Source organism: Leucopleurus acutus (assembly GCF_964270905.1).
Source record: "Leucopleurus acutus genome assembly, chromosome: 16".
Lineage (NCBI taxonomy): Eukaryota > Metazoa > Chordata > Mammalia > Artiodactyla > Delphinidae > Leucopleurus > Leucopleurus acutus.
This window is the reverse complement of record NC_139158.1, coordinates 29126001-29143521: the sequence shown is the minus strand read 5'-3', so window position 1 is coordinate 29143521 and position 17521 is coordinate 29126001. Positions and strand designations below refer to the sequence as shown.

Here is a 17521-nt window from a genome sequence, read left to right as displayed (position 1 = left end):
CACGTCCATCTCCACCGCCCTGACTAGGGTCCTGGACGCCGAGGACACCACCTGAGTTGTGTCTGTGGTCCCCACCGTCTCGTGCGCCGCGAGCAGAGGGCTTCCACACTCTGCTCTCTCCACTTAACAGCTGCGCAGACGCTGTAGGCCCCTCCTGAACAATCCCCACGCTAAAGTCATCTCTCTCTCCCCATTTCACCTTCCTTCCTTCGACGACAGGTTTTGTTCCCAGTCTGTCTCTACGCACACGGAAGCAGCCACGAGAACAGTTCTGGCCTTGTTTTGCTTCTGGAAGCTTTCCAGAAGCAAAATGGTTTCACGTCCGCTTGCCTCTGAGGGGTTTTGACTTCCTTGTGAGCACAGTCTAAACCTTATCTGTGTTTTTTGAAACAATCCTTCTTCGTACAACTGATAGAATAAGGATCTAAGTGAAGTTACTTTAATTGGAATTTTCTGGAAGGTAAGGGTTTACCTTCGATGTAACACTGGCAAATGTCCACACTGTGAGTATTTAACCTGACTAGTCGACGTTCATTAAGCAGTTCTCAGAAAGCAACGGGAGAACCACAGAGAAGAGATCTCGGATAAAACATCGTCTCCCAATGTCCTCAACTAGGGTTTCTCAACCTCAGCCATTCAGGCCAAATAGTTCTCTGGTACGGAGGGCTGTCCTGTGCCCTGCAGGGTGCCGACAGCATCCTGGCCTCTACCCACTGGATGCCAGTAGAGGAGGTAGAGCACCTCCTCCCCTCAGTTGTGACAAACTAGTGTCTCCAGATATTGTTAAATGCCCCTTGGCGGGGGTGGGGAGGGGCTGGGGGGTCCACACAGTCACCCCTGGATGAGGACTACTGAGAGCTAATGCTGAGAGGACATCGTGTCACATAAACCATGTACTTGGACCCACGTGACAGGGAAATGGCACCCATGTTTCAAGTACAGAGCTGAAATGTTTTCGTTTCATTATTGCTTACCATTTGTAAGCAAGTTTTATTTTTAAGTCTACCTTTTTTCAAAGTGTAGAGTGCGGAGGGAGGCTGGAATACCCTGGAGGCTCATAACTGGTGCTAATACTTTTTGTCCTTTATTTTTTCTCCTTCCAGTTTTATTGAGAGTATCATTGAAATACAGCACTGCATAAGCTTAAGGTGTAAAACATAATGATTTGACTTACACACATCATGAAATGATGACCATAATAGGTTTAGTGAACATCCATCATCTCATATAAATACAAAATTAAAGAAATAGAAAAAAATTTTTTTCCCTTGTGATGAGAGCTCATCTACTCTCTCAACAACTTTCATATATATCATACAGCAGTGTTAATTATATTTATCACATGGTACATTATATCCCTAGCACTTGTTTATCTGATAACTAGAAGTTTGTAGCTTTTGCTTTTTGTCTTTTAAATATTTGTCAGTTCTAAATATTTTGATCTTGTATCTAAAAGTTGGTTACTTTATTGAAGTATTACTGTTTACATGTGTACCTGGTATTTGCCTTAAAATACTATGTTTGAAATTATCCAGAATTAAAAGTTTAAAAAGCCCATTATACTGAAGTAAAACAGCATTGTTTCTGGAATTTGTTTTTAAGATAGTCTAGCTTAAAGGGGGGTAAATGGGTGAGCATGAAACAAGAGTAGCAAAAACATGGGACACTGCTCCAGCTGGATGAGGGGAGGGTATGTGGGGTTCATTCTTCTACTTGAACATGTCTGGCCATTTCCATAATAAAAAATTGTTTAATTCATATGTATGAATATTTACAAGGTTCTTTAAAGAGGCACTATTTCTAAGAGAAAAAAGATGGGAAATTAACTCAATGCCTGTCAAAAAGGAAATGGTTGAATAAACTGTGCTGGAGGGAAAAAAAGGCAAAGTGCAAGTGTCCACAGTAAGACCCTGTTCTATTATTTTAAAAGGGGAAATGGGTATATGTTCATATTTGTTTGTGTATACACAAAATAGCTCCAGATGGGATCACAGAAAGCTACAGCAGTGAGAGAAACCCAGGGGTTCAGGGAAAGGGGTGGGACAGTGTCTTTTCACTGCAAACCTTTAAAACTTTTTTTTTTTTTAACCTTGTAAACAAATGATCTCTGGGAAAAGAAATAAAGTATTAAAAGAAGTCTACAGGGCCTCCCTGGTGGTGCAGTGATTGAGAATCTGCCTGCTAATGCAGGGGACACAGGTTTGAGCCCTGGTCTGGGAAGATCCCACATGCCGCGGAGCAACTGGGCCTATGAGCCACAACTACTGAGCCTGTGCGTCTGGAGCCTGTGCTCCGCAACAAGAGAGGACGCATTAGTGAGAGGCCCGCGCACCACGATGAAGAGTGGTCCCTGCTTGCCACAACTAGAGAAAGCCCTCACACAGAAACAAAGACCCAACGCAGCCAAAAATAAATAAATAAACAAATGTGGGGTTTAAAAAAAAAAAAGAATATTAAAAAAAAAAAGAACTCTACGTAGCTTCTGAGCCCTTCCTTAGAAAGATGACTTACCGGGTCACCCAGCCTTTTTCTTCCATTTTACTTAAAACAGAGTCAGAACCTTAGAACTCAAAGGCACCCAGAGCTGCACTTGGGGGTCCAGGGCGGTCAGGCCAGAGGGACTGGGAGAAAAGAAGTGAAGCCAAAGACAAGAAGCATCCCCTCTCCTTCCGTGAGGGACACATGTCTCCCAACCCCTGTCTGGTGGGGTGGGGAATCAGTTTGAGGTTCACTCAAAAAGTAAATCTGTTGGCTCAGAAGGAACTCCGGGGTAAAGATAATCCACCAAGTTAAGAGCCTTAGAGCTATTCCCCCAGAAAGTGCTCGAAAAACCTTGAACCTTGCCCTCTTAAGGACAAAGGGCAGGTGGAAGAGAGCTGACAACTCAAGCAAGTGATTAAGAGAAAATAAGACGCGGATTCTTAGCAGCATGAAATACCATGCCTCCTTTAAATGTTTAAAGATTTGAGGACATAACATCAGGTGATGTCTAAATATAATATGGCAGGGCATTTCATGTTCTGTAGATTTTCCCCCTAAATTTTATTATGAAGAATTTTACACACAAATTTTTTTTACAATGAACAACATATATCTCTATACTACCTATATCCTACAATTAATATTTTGCTATATTTATTACATCTGCCCACACTTCCGTCCATCTACCAACCCAATTTTGGTAAACTGCAAACTGAGTAACAGACATCAATTATAATTTACCACTAAACGCTTCAGCATACATATCATTACCTGGGGTTCCACATTTATTTACAGTTTTTTAAGGTAAAATGCACACAATTTAAGGCAACTTTTAACAAACGATACACTCATGTAACCCAGACCCCGGTGGTGAGGCACACCATCACTGTCACTCCAGAAAGTTCCCTCAGGCCCCTTCTCTAGCCAATCCTTGCCCCACCCCCAGCCCAGGAATCGTTGTTCTGATTTTTTTTCCACCATACATTAGTTTTACCTGTGAAATAAAGCCTCCCCACCCCCCCATCTCATTTTAAAAGAAAACGATAAAGGCTTTATATACCATCTTATTTTCAGATCCAGTCAACAAAATCTGGCCTCAATTTTCAAGTGAGAAAGTATGATAAAGTTAATCCAACAATCACTTTCGTTCTTCAAACTCAGCAGCACATGACAGGTGTCCACTGTCTCCTCAAAACAGGGGCTTCATCTCCAGCTGATCTCTAAACGTGAGGGCCCTGGGGCGTCATCAGACCCCCTTCCCCCAGGCACCCTCTCCCCTCAGGGACCTCCTGCTCTGCCCAGATGTTAAATACACTCATCTAGGGTCTGACAACTCCCGACGTCTGTCCCCTGGCAGAGCTTGCTAGATACCCTCTACCTGGTAGTTCTACTTGGGTGTCCAGACGTCACACACTGTTCGGAGAGCAGGAGTTTAAATATTATGACAGTGAAAAGGAATGTCGCCTTCCCAACCCTGTCATTCAACCACCCATTTGCCCTGTGAAGGCAATCAATCAATACCATTGTCACCAATCTGTTTTTGTGTCCTGACAAAGACACTGTGTGAACCCAGCTGTATCTTGATTGTAACGGTAGTTACATGAATCTATACATGGGATAAAACTGCATAGATACACACACACAGGCGTGCACGCACACATACACACACGAGTGAATGTAAAACTGAGTCAGGTCTGTAGTCTGGTTAACAGTATTATGTGAATGTCACTTTCCTGACGTTGCTATTGCACTACAGTTAGGTAAGATGGCACCATTGGGGGAAGCAGATGAAGGGTTCATGGGATTCTATATACGACTTTCGCAATTTCCTGTGAGTCTATAATTATTTCAAAATAAAGAGTTAAAAATATCCTGTGCATACGTTATTTTTTATACAAACTGGGGCTCCTAACGCGTTCTGCACCTTGCTTTTCTCGATTGGTACCTCATATCTTAAAGGTCAGTCCATATCAGCACGTATCAAGCTGCATTACCTTTAACAGCCGTGCAATGTGCTCTGTGATATGGCTGCCCCATAACATCACCAGCCCCCTAGTCACGGACATTCCGGTTGTTTCCAATCTTTAAAAGCTCACCAGGTACACAGAACATTTCATATATGCATATCTTCAAAGAATTTCCGTAGGAGGAAGGGTATGTACATTTCTTTATTTTGCCAGCTACTGCCAAGCTTTACCAAATGACCCTACCCACCACCAGTGCACGAGGGTTCCTATTTTACCCCTTCACCAAGAAATTATCAAATGTTTCCATCACTGTCAGGGAGACGAGAAACAGTGTGACAACTGTGGTTGGGGTCCTGCTTGTTCTAGTCTATCATTAGTGAGGCCGAACACCTCCTCAGATTTAAGAGCTGTTTGCACTTCCTTTTCCATGAACTGTTTCATTTCCTTCACCCATTTTTCTTCCAGGTTGGGCTTTTCTGACTTATGGAAGTTCTTTATGTGTTGAGGAAAGCAGTCCTTTGTGATGTTATTATTATTTTCTCCAATATGATGTCAATCTTTTGACATTGGTTATGGTAATATATATATATATATTTTTGGCTGCATTGGGTCTTTGCTGCTGCGCGCAGGCTTTCTCTAGTTGCAGCAAGCAGGGGCTACTCTTCATTGTGGTGCGCGGGCTTCTCACTGCGGTGGCTTCTCTTGCTGCGGAGCACGGGCTCTAGGTGCACGGGCTTCAGTAGTTATGGCACATGGGCTTCAGTAGTTGTGGCACGTGGGCTCAGCAGTTGTGGCTCACGGGCTCTAGAGCGCAGGCTCAGTAGTTGTGGTGCACGGGCTTAGCTGCTCCGCAGCATGTGGGATCTTCCCCGATCAGGGATGGAACCCGTATCCCCTGCATTGGCAGGAGGATTCTTAACCACTGTGCCACCAGGGAAGTCCCAGTTTTGGTACTTTTTGATAGCAAAAGTTTTATTTTTAAGTAGCTGAGTTTATCAATACTTATTTTTATGGCTTCTGGATTTTGACATACTCAGAAATGCCTGCACCACTCTGAGATCATAAAATAATTCTCCACGTTTTCTTCTACTATTCTCACTGTTCCATTAAAAAATTTTTTTTTCATAAACTGGATATGTGTGTGTGTGTGTGTGTGTGTGTGTATTTCCCTCCCAGATAGCTACCAGTTGCCCAAACACCATTTACAAAAAGGCCTTCTATCCTACACTGATATTCATAAGGCGCATACAAAATTCTGGGTCAGTTTGTGACCTTTACTCACCGTTTTTAACTAGAATGCCCCCTAATCCTATGCCCTCCTCCCAAGACTAACCTTTTGCCCAAACTTACCTTCTTAGCACTAAAACCACCTTCTGGCCAATTGCTCAAACCGGAAACCATTCTCTCACCACATCCAGTCAATCCACCGACAAAGGCTCCATCAGTGATACCGTCAAAATACACGCGGGACACCCCAAATCTGTCAGTTCTCAAGCCTCCTCTGCCACCTCCGCCTGAGCCGCAGGTGGATGTCGAAATACTCTCCTCTCCCACCTCTGCTCTCAGCTCCCTATCCTCTCCACTGTCCCCTCCCCCATGCAGTTCCCACACAAAACTGAAAGGAATGCTCTTTAAAAGCACAAATTGGTTATTGCAGCCCTGCTTAAAAATCCTCTGCTGGCGTCCCCTGGGCACCCAGAATCAAATCTAGACTCCTGCCTGTGACGCCGCCCTCACCCAGCCCGTCGCACTGGCCTTCTTCCTGTGGGTTCCTGGGATGAGTCAAGGGCTCTGTGCTTCTGGGACCTCGTGCCTGCTGTTCCCTCTGGCCACGACACTCTCCCCAGATCTGCACGGGCCTTTCACCCCAGAGTCTTGGCTTCAGTGTCAGCTTTAAAGGCCGTCCCTCCCCCCCAACTCTGTCGCCACACCCCACTCTCACCCCATCATTCCCTTCCAGGGGCCCCCTATCTTTCTTAGTCCTGATCACCTTACACTCTCTGGGTCCAAGTCAATGAAAACTTGAATGAAGAATGAATGAAGTGGCCAAGCGTAAAGACGACGCTCCGTATAAAGTACCTGGTACAGCTGTTCACTCAAGGCAAGCGTGACAAACCAAAGGACGGGGCCAAGAGGATGTGACCAGAGGCCAGCAGGGCCGGCTGAGGTGGACCCCACCTCCTTAGGGAGCAAAGCAGGGAGTAAATCAATAGGGTGGGAATCAACCAGAGACAGTGACAGAGAAAAACCTGAAACCGTAAGCAGCTCAAGGAGTGCGGCGAAGGGTTTCATTCATTGCCAACAGGGGAAAAGCAAGTCAGCCACACCTTCTTCTCCTTAAACAAAAAGGAAAAGAGATGGGGGTGGGAGCTTTGAACAGTAAAAATAAATAAATAAAATATGCCAGAAACTCAGATAGGAATTTCATTCAATTAACTAAACTCTTGCAAGCTGGAACATATATCACCTTTCTGGAACCAGCTGATTTTAAGTTCCTTACTCACTCTGAAGCTTTACAGGAGCAAAGGTCCCCTGGTTCTCCAGTATAATTCCTTACATATTTATTCCGTACTTGTTAGGTGGAACCCATTATAGTGAAGTCCAGTACAAAGCTATCACTAAACCATGAAATGCTAAACTGTGAAATTTTGGCCTTATATGGTAACTTCATAAACTAGCTCCCCTTATCAGAAAACACCAAGGAAACAAAATGTGACTACAATATCCGGTAGAGATGGAAATAATAGCTAACACTGAAGCCTCTTAGTGGACACCGGGTATTGTTCGAAGTTCTTTACACATATTAAATCATCTAATCCTCCTAAGAACCCTGCGAGGTAGGTACTTAAGAGGAAACGGAAGCACAGAGAAGTGGCGCACAGTCCAGGATCACACAGCCTGGAAGTGGCCGAGCCGGCCACGCTGGCTCCGAGCCTGAATTCCTATCCACAGAGCAATTCCGCACCGCGCATGCCAGGAGGTTGAGCACAGCTACGCTGGCCCTGGGCTGGGCTCTGAAAAACACATGCAGCTGCGACAGACAGGTGGGCACGTCAAAGCCACTCGAGAGGAACAGGACAAACACACGCCTCTGCACAAGCAGGCACACACGATGACGTGTGCAAGGGACATGATTTAAAGCAACTCAGACAAGCAGAGGGTGTCCACGGTGTGGACACAGAGAGTTAGGATAGCACTCCCGGGCCAGAGCTTTGAATGGAAATATGCTCCGCCCACAACATCACGTGTGTAGATGCAAGGAATAAATATTAAACACCCTTACTTCCGAGATATCTTCACACAGAACCAGAGAAGGTGACCCAGGGAATGCGGCACAGTGCCTGTATTTTTGCCTAAAAAGGTATTCCTAAGTTTCAAGTGAAAAATTGTAATTTCCAGTCTGTATTCAATGCTACCCTCAGACTCAAGCCTGTCATGGTAATGGCATAAACAAACACGCACGCAAAGTAGTTAAAGTTCCTGTCACCCCAGCTTGCAGCAGTGTTCGTGCACTCTGGTAATACTTACAAAAGCGCATGGATATATTACATCCCTCAGTGACCGCAAACCCAGGGAGGGAAACATTATTACAGATGTTCTATCACTTTCTTGGAACACTCAAACTCCTACTGGATACTTTATGAGACAGTTTTCCCCTTTCACTGAAAACAAAACCCCCATGATGAAGGCTGTGCTAAACGACATCAAGAAGGAAATTTCATATTTTTGCCACACTCCCACCCCCGCCCCCGAGCTATCCATTTTGAACTTGCTGTCAGATATAGTAACATGTGCCAGGTGCCCATTATAGGGCCCAGCCCTCCTAAGGCCCAGGGAACATCTCACCTCATACAGGAACACTGTATGGGAGGAATGAACAAGAAAGATGTGAAATCTTCCAAACAGCTTGCCCAGGGGCGCCCAGTGACACGTCCAGGACTGCAGAGGAGGTATTCTGAAGTGCCAGATTACTCTCCTGCTCCAGACTCAGGTATTCTAATAAAATACAAAGGTTCCACTTCCTTATTTGTGAAACAGAAAAATTTCTGCCTCTCTCTTACTGCATCCATTACCTGGTTCCCAAAGCTTTGAAAGATATGTGAAATTAATAGTAATCGATTAACTAAAAATACATCGTTAAACTCATAATAAAATTAAAAAGCAAATTTCTTGTTGGGGCAAAACCTGGTAAGGACAGGTGGCCTTGTTTCTTTATATCAAAGAAAATTTTCACCTCCACTTAATATGCTTCATGTGTGTATGAATTAAAACAAACGTATTGGGACTTCCCTGGCGGCACAGTCGTTAAGAATCCACCTGTCAATGCAGGGGACATGGGTTCAAGCCCTGGTCCGGGAAGATCCCACATGCTGCGGAGCAACTAAGCTCGTGCGCCACAACTACTGAGCCTGCGCTCCAGAGCCCGCGAGCCACAACTACTGAGACCGCATGCCTAGAGCCCCGTGCTCCACAACGAGAGAAGCCATCGCAAGGAGAAGCCCGCACCCTGCAAGGAAGAGTAGCCCCCGCTCCATGCAACTAGAGGAAGCCCGTGTGCAGCAACGAAGACCCAATACAGCCAAAAATAAATTAAAAAAATAAAATTTAAAATAAAAATAAAACAGATGTATTGTCACAAGCATAAACTTTTAAACTTCTGGATTAATGTTTTACTATTTCTTCCCCCTAAAAATACTATCTAAAGTTTTCCTCTTGATTTGTAAACACATCACACTTTGGAGAAAACAAATTTCACTTCCAACCCTAAGATTCCGGAGAAAAAGTATTTTCATTTAAAAACAAACCAAAAAAAACCACCTCAAGATATTATCTGGAAGTCGTCTCCACACATCATACTTTCTCTCCAAAGCCCTTCTAGAGTAACCAAGGCAACAGAATACAGACATATTGTTTCTACCTTGTCCTTTATTGGAATGCTCACAACTTTCCAAAAGTCACTCTCACCATTCCTAAAGTTGAGGATTTATAGGAATTGATTCTCTCCCACTTAACATTGATTTAACCCTCCCAAACTGGCAAGTTTTACAGTTAATCAAAATTAAGAATTAGGGGACAATATGGTTGACAACCACCATATTTATTGGCAAAAACTGACAGCATCTGAGGGCTGGGAAGGGAAAAGAGTGTAGGTCAGGGTATGACAAGCGCCCAAGAAAAAGCCACAGTAACTTGGAGGAAGGCATTTAGGTGGCAGAGGCCCTGAAAATTAACATGCTCTTTGCATCACACACTCAAATATTGAAAATATTCAGCTTTGATAGCTCATGATCTGATTCTGAGACGAATCTTACACAACTATTTCCAGACTACAATACACAGTAATACAGACATTTTTTTCAACAAAGAAAGTTCTGTCCACTAATTTAAATTATTCTGCAAATTAGAACAAGATCCTCATTAAGCAATCAGCTCGACAGTTCAGTTGAGGGTGAGAAGGAAGAAGCAGGGGGTTCCTTGACAGGCTAAGAGAGAGGAGGCCACGTGCCATCAGAAAAGCAGTTAAAAATAAGCAGATGCCATAGGCTCCCAGCTACCCCTGCCCCCATTCCGATGCTCTGGCTGAACACTGTCCAATAGAAATATAATGCGAGTCATATATCTAATTTTAAATTTTCAAGTAGCCATGTTAAAAAAAAAGAGTAAAATGAAACCAGTGACATTAATTTTAATAATATATTTGCATTAACCCAATATGTTGAAAACATTATCATATCAACCTGTACGATTTAAGTAGAAAAAAATTACGAATGAGGTATTTTACTTTTTTTTCCATACTAAGTGTTTAAACTCAGGTGTGTCTTTTTCACTGGGAGCGCATCTCCATTGGGTCTAGCCACATTCCAAGAGCTCAAGAGTCCCTTGCTATCAGTGGCCACCTTCCTGGGCAGCTCACATCGCCTTTAGGCAGACCCTTGGTTCTGAAATACCTAACTACATATGCGGGGACGGGGAAAGTACCCGACTCCAGAAAAATTCACCCAATCAGGGTGCAGACACAACCTCTCGGGACCAGCCGGAGCTTTCCAGCTGGACCACACCCCTGCAATGACCGTCCCCAACAGGAAATTCACCCTAATGAGACCTGACAGGTCTTCATTCTTTAAGGGTGGGGAAAAGAAACCTAAAGCCCGGCCGTCTCCGTATCCACAATATAAGACAGGAAACCATTCGCCGCGCGTCCTAGACGTGCGCCCCGGGCAAAAAAAAAAAAGGGGTGGTGGTGGTGGGGAGTAACCCGAAATAAACGAGCCAAGAGCCCCGCGAGCATCCTTCCCGCCCCCAAACCCAAGGTACTGAATTAGGGGTCCTAGATCACCGAATCAGATACAAAAAATAGGAAAAAAAGAATCTTTTTTTTTTTTTTTTTAGTTAACCAGAGGAGGTATTTTGCCAACGGAAACACATGCTGGGACGGAGGGAGCGGCAGCCCTCTGCACCCCACTTGGCGGAGACGCGCCCCCAGGGTGAGCCCCGCACCGCCCCCAGGGAGGGAGGGGACCGGGACCCGCCCGCCTCCGTCGACTCGCCCGCCGGGCCCGGGCGGCGGCGCGCGCTCGGACCGCCCCTCCGCCGGGGCCGCGCGCCCTTTGTGGCCGAGCCCTCCGCCCCTAGGGCCGCCGCTTCGCCGCGGGGGGCCAAGCGCGCCGCCCCTCCCCCGCCCGGCGTCCGTTACCGACCGCGCGCGAGCACGAGGCGGCGGCGGGCGCGCGCCGGGCGGGGGCGCTGGACGGGGAATCAGGGCGGCGCGCGGGCCAGGCGGGCGGCGGGGCCCAGTGGCGCCCACCTACCTGCGGAGACGGCCGCGCCGAGGGCCAGGCAGTGGCGCGCGGTGAGCGGGCAACGGCGGCGGCGGCGGCCTGGGCGCTTGCTTGCAGCTTCCCTTTGCGACCGGTGGTGCCGGTGGCTCCGCTGCCCCCGCGCGGCGCCCTCTGGCGGCCGGAGGCCGCGCCCGCCGCTCGGGAGAGGCCGCCATTGGCTACGCCCGCGAGCGTCGGCACCGGGGGCGGTGGCGGCGCCACGTCGGGCCGGGCGGCGGCGACCCTCGGCTCTGGGCTCCGGGGCCGCCCCTGAAGCGGGCGCGCGGTCCCCGCCGGGCTGGGGCCGCGGGGTGGAGCCAATAAAGGGCCAAGCGGTTCCGGGACGCACCCATCCTGAGAACTGATTGGGGCGGAGATGCAATTCAAATTAATGGGCGCCTTGGGTGTTTTTTTCTGGGCAGCGGCCCCGGGGCAGAAGAGCAGGGAGTTAGAACAGCGTCTAACATGGAACTGACCTAGTTTCGGGTGTCGGGAGGCCTCCCCGAGATACTGTTTATTTAGCAAATCCTTATCCGGTACTTCCTACTTTCCTAGTTGTAACTCTGTGGAGCCTCTGGGCAACCATTGTTGTCCCCTTTCTCGCAGATGAGGAAGGGGAGCACGGAGCTCCGCGGCAGCTCTGTGATGGACCCTAGAGGGCCTGGCCCCCTGTCCTTCAGACCCGCCGCCCCCCAAATGCCACCTCATACACCTGTATTTTCAACAGCCAACTGTGCTCGGGGCTCAACAGCGGGCAAGGCAGAGTCCCTGCCCCATAAGGGGATGGGGGGTGGCAGTGGGAACCCACAAGGATGCAAAAAAAAAAAAAAACACAGTTTCGGGCAGTGAAAACCAAGGAGACTAGATCAGGGTAATGAGACCATGATGGGAGGGCTCCACTTAAGGTGGGATGAGTGAGGGCGGGGTGGAGATCTGAGAAGATGACAGCCGTGCAGAGAGGGGGCATGTGCTCCAGGAAGAGGGAAGGTCAAGTGCAAAGACCCTGAGGCTGGAGCTTGGAGCCTGGGGAACAGGAGGGGCCTCTTTGGTGGGTGTTTTTGAGGGGAGAAAGGTCTGAGTGACAGAGGGGCCACAATTTGGAATTCGGAGTTTCTTCTGTGTGGTGCTAATGAGTCTGAATTGGGAGTGACACAATGTGATCTATATTTCAGGAAGTTCTCTCTGACTACTGTGCAGAGACTGGGCGGTAGGAGGGACAAGAGGTGAAGCCGAGGCTGGGAGACTAGCTGGGTGGCTCTGACAGTCGTCTGGCTGACGTAGGTTTACAAACTAGATGTACTAGCTCAGGCCGCTATAATAAAATACCACAGACCTGGAGGCTTAAACAAGAATTCATTTTCACACCGTTCTGGAGGCTGGAAGTCCGAGATCAGGGTGTTGTGTTGGCAGGGTTGGTTTCTGATAAGAACTCTTTCCTTAGCCTGCAGGTGGCCACCTTCTCACTGTGTCCTCACATGGCCTTTCCTCTGTGCACAAGCATTTCTCTTCCTATAAGGACACCTGTCATTTGGATTGGGGCTGCACTCTTATGACTCCATGTAACCTTAGTTACCTCCACAAAGGCCCCATCTCCAGATACAGTCACTTTAGTGCTTCGGGTTTCAACATATGAATTTGGAGAGGACACAGTTCAGTCCATAAGACCAGGTAAGCACTGTGACAGAAACATTCAAGGAGAGCTGATAGGAAGTGGCTTTAGGGGAGGCCCTCTGAGGAAGGAGTTCTGCTCATCACTCAGGTCTCAGCTTAGACATCTTCTCTTGGAGAGGCCTTCCCGGACAGCCACCTAAAATTGCCCGTTAACTCAGCACCCTGTTTGGTCATCACTCTCTGGAATGACCTTGTTTAATCATTTGGGTGCTTATTTGTGGTCTTCCTCCACCCCTCCTAGGACAGCAGAGACCCTTCCTGCTTTGTTCTCTATTCCCAGCCCCTAGAATAGTGCCTAGAACTCTATAAACATTTCTCAAATGGATGTCCCTGTGAAACTTGGAGCTAAGATCTGCAGGATGAACAAGAGGTAATGAGCTGCAGGGGTGCGTGGAGAGAGAGGAAACATTTTAAGTCAGAAGATGCTGAAAGGCCAGATTGGCTGGATCACAGAGAGCTGGGTAGGGTCCCAGGGAGGTGAGACAGGAGATGAGCAAGGGCCAGGCCCTGAAGGCTACTGTAAAGCTACATGAAGCTGGACATCATTCTGCCAGTACAAGGAAAAACTCTATGGGACTGTATAAGTTTCCTATGGCTGCTTTACAAATCACCACATACTTAGTGGCTTAAGACAACACATATGTATTATCTTACCTTTCTGGAGGTCTGACATCTGAAATGGTTCTCACTGGGCTAAAGTCAAGGTACGGGCAGGGCTGGTTCCTTCTGGAAGCTCTAGGAAAGACTCTATTCTCTTGTCTTTCCCAGCTTCTAGGGGCTGCCTGCCTTCCTTGGCTCATGGTCCTTCCATCATCTTCAAAGCCAGAAACGATTGGTCAAGCCTGTCTCAGGCTGCATCTCTCCGATTCAGCTTCTGATGTCACATCTCCTCTGACGCTCCCTCTTTCTTCTTTCCCTTATAAGTACCCTTGTGATTATACTGAGCCCATCCAAATAATCCAGGATGATCTCCATATGTATATATGGAAGAGTTCTTATGAACAGAACATATGTATTCTAAAGAAGAGAAGGCAAACAAGGCCTGTTCTTTTTAGATAGGTTTTGTTTTTGCTAAGGTACGTTGAATTAGTTTGTGATCCCATTCTTCCTACTCACCTTGGATTCTCTACTCCTCTGTAGGTTGTTCTGTCAATTCTCAACTGTTTAAGGAGTCAACATATAAGTCTATCTTTTGTTGCCTTGGTTTTCCTTTCAGCTGGGCACCAAATTAGGAATCTTAGTTTAAGAACCTCATCTCCTAGCACTCATCTGGAAATATGGGAGTGAGTTCTTGGGCCATGGACATCTCTGGACAGCAGCTCTTGTTACTATCCAGGCAGTAACAGCAGTGGTAGTTCTGTGTCATGTATAAAGTTCCCCAAGATTCTCAGCTGAAGCTGGCATGCACATTTGACAAAAGTGGTTTTTGTTTTATACATTCACATCCTAAGTCCCCGCCAAAGGAAAAACAAAGTGTTTATATCATTATAAACACCATTCTCTCTCATCCAATCTCCTCCAAATAAACATAAAGTGAATGTTCTAGAATGAATGTTTGTGTCCCCTCTCCCAAATCCATATATTAGAAATCCTAACCCCCAATGTGATGATATTAGGAGATGGGCCTTTGGGAGGTGATTAGGTCTTGAGGGTGGAGCCCTTATAAATGAGATTAGTGCCCTTATAAAAGAGGCACAAAGGAGATGATTTCTCTCCCCATCATGTGAGGACACAAGGAGAAGACAGCCTCCTGCAAGCCAGGAAGAGGGTCTCACCAGACATCAGATCAGCTGGCACCTTGATCTTAGACTTCCCAGCTGTCATATCTGTGAGAAATAAATGTCTCTTGTTTAAGCCACCCAGTCTATGGTATTTTGTGAGAGCAGCAGTTACGAACTAAGACAGTGAACATCTAAGATACAAGCATCTGGTCAGTATGGGGTAGCACAGTGGTGGAAGGAGAGGGACTTTGGAGTTTGGTAAACAAGGGCTAAATCCCAACTTGCTCCTTACCCATCTGGACGGCCCTGGACCAGCTTCTTACATCTGTCTTGAGCTCATCATCTTTTTTTTCTTTTCTTTCTTTTTTTTTTGGCTGTGTTAGGTCTTTGTTGCTGCGCGTGGGCTTTCTCTACTTGGGGCGAGCGGGGGCTACTCTTCCTTGTGGTGCACAGGCTTCTCATTGCCGTGGCTTCTCTCATTGTGGAGCACGGGCTCTAGGGCGTGTGGGCTTCAGTAGTTGTGGCACACAGGCTTAGTTGCTCCGCAGCATGTGGGATCTTCCCAGACCAGGGATTGAGCCCGTGTCCCATCCCCTGTATTGGCAGGCGTATTCTTAACCACTGCTCCACCAGGGAAGTCCCCACATCATCTGGGCAGGGTGCACTTGCACCCCACCCCACGCCCAGACACTGTGAGGCATGCTCCCCAGTACCCCTGGGAACTACTGCATTTGGAGAAACTATTCTTTTTTTTTTTTTTTTTTTTTTTTGCGGTACGCGGGCCTCTCACTGCTGTGGCCTCTCCCGTTGCGGAGCACAGGCTCCGGACGCGCAGGTTCAGCGGCCATGGCTCACGGGCCCAGCCGCTCCGCGGCACATGGGATCTTCCCGGACCGGGGCACGAACCCGTGTCCCCTGCATCGGCAGGCGGACTCCCAACCACTGCGCCACCAGGGAAGCCCTGGAGAAACTATTCTTGAGGGGCGTGACGGAAGGGTGAGAGATCTCTTAGGTATCCTGAGGTGGCAAAATGCTTGAGAGTCACTGGCTTAAAAACGGAACCTCAGAGAGAGACCCACAACGTGAGGCCACTATCACGCTATTATCTACGGAAATGGATTGACCACAGGGCCAGCCTCAAATAAGGATGAAAATAAAACGATCCATTTTCAAATATTACACACCTGTACCAGAAAAGGAAAACCTTCAATTTTATAGCAACTCAGAACACGAAAGCCATGTGTTAAAATATTTGCCAAATGACCCCATGATACTGTGACAAGCCACATGTACTGAATTTTGTCAGCACTCATATGGAAATCTGTTCTGGAACCTACATGTGCAGCATAAAAAAATGTTTATATTATTACATTCCTTCTTGAATAAGCAAGTAAATTGATTAATCACTGCAAATCACCTGGGCTACATTTCTTCCACATTCTGCTTTGATGAAATGCTGAAGTATAAGAAAGATACAAAAATTATTGACTGGATTCTTTTATTTGGCTTTTTAGGGGGTATATGGATTAGGCATTTGCTTCCTCTCCACTTTCTCTTGGTATTTACCTTGCGTTATTCAGCCTTGAAGATGGCTTGCTAAAACCCCTGCCCATGGGCTGGTTGCATGGACATCAACTTACATGTGTAACTAACTGCAAGCGGGCTCCTAAACATTGTATAAGGCAGGAGAGCCCTAATTATCCAAGGGAAAAAAAAAAAGGAGCATATACATAAATAATCGGGGGAATAATGAGATAGACTTTATGTTTTACTTGTCAGCACTTTTTCCAGGAATTCTTTGGAGCTCCCCTCCCCCCCATACTAAGTTTAGTGCCACAATGTATAGCACAGTTCCTTGCTTTTATTTGAGGAGACATATTTGACATTCAGAAAAAGAGTTGATCCAACTCCTAGTCGCTTCTGGGGATAGAGGAGCATGAGAAATCAGGAGTGCTGCCTTCCCAGTAGGAATTCTTTCCAATTTTTTCCCCAACTTCTTTCTGCCCCAAGTTGGGAATACAGGAGTCCCTTTTCCATGCATTCTATCTTCCACTCCATACCTGTTCCCAGCTGGCTTTTCCTCCCCCATCCTCTGATTAATCTTGCCCATAATTTCTACTGCCTCCAACCTCTGGGACTCAAGCCACCTGGAACTGGTCCTTTTGGAATGGTGGATGGGATCCAGGGAGCTCCGTTCATCTGTTCAACAAATATAAGTGCCAGCTACATTCAGGGCACTTTGCTGAATTCCAAAACCTACAAGTCACGGTTCCTACACTCAAGATACTTAAAATTAAACTTGCTGTTTGATCCCCCAAGAGGTGGGCTTGGGAAATAGAAAATTAGAACAGGAAAGCACAGGGACCCCTATGATGAACCAGAAACACAGGTTAAGGGAACCTGATCTGTAGGATGTAGGGTCCAAGATCTTTGTCCTTTAACATGTGAGATTCTCAGGACATGTGTAAATGAGGAGAATTTACATGAAATCAGAAGAAAACTTACCACCGACACTGCAGTTTAAAAGGTACTTCCTGCCTCAATTAAAGGAAACTGCTGTCAGGCTCCTTTAATCCAACTAATCTACAATAGAGTGTTGTTTTTTTCTTTTTTAACATGTTGAAGGATCAAATTTTACTCAGTCTTTTATAGCCTTTGGCAGGGTGCCAAGACTTATTAGGAAATTGCAGAAAACATAAATATAAAAAATGTACAAGTTCTCCCTTGAATAACCACACGAATGTTTCCAAAAACATGTCCAAAGCCATTTTTCCCTTCTGTGAAGTTGTTATAAAATGTACTTAGCACAGACCTACATCTGTTGCTCTAGACTGATTTATAGCAAAATTTAAATGAATGTATT

The 17521-nt window shown here is 46.5% G+C and overlaps 1 protein-coding gene across 1 annotated transcript in view; it reads right to left on the bottom strand.

The window, feature by feature from the left end:
* ZC3H7A (zinc finger CCCH-type containing 7A) overlaps positions 1-11349 on the bottom strand; it is a 34677-nt gene extending 23328 nt beyond the window's left edge. Inside the window, exon 1 of the mRNA XM_082857758.1 lies at positions 11258-11349. The gene's annotated coding sequence lies outside the window, so the exon portion shown is untranslated. The remainder of the gene's footprint in view (positions 1-11257) is intronic.
* Positions 11350-17521: the final 6172 nt, after the last annotated feature.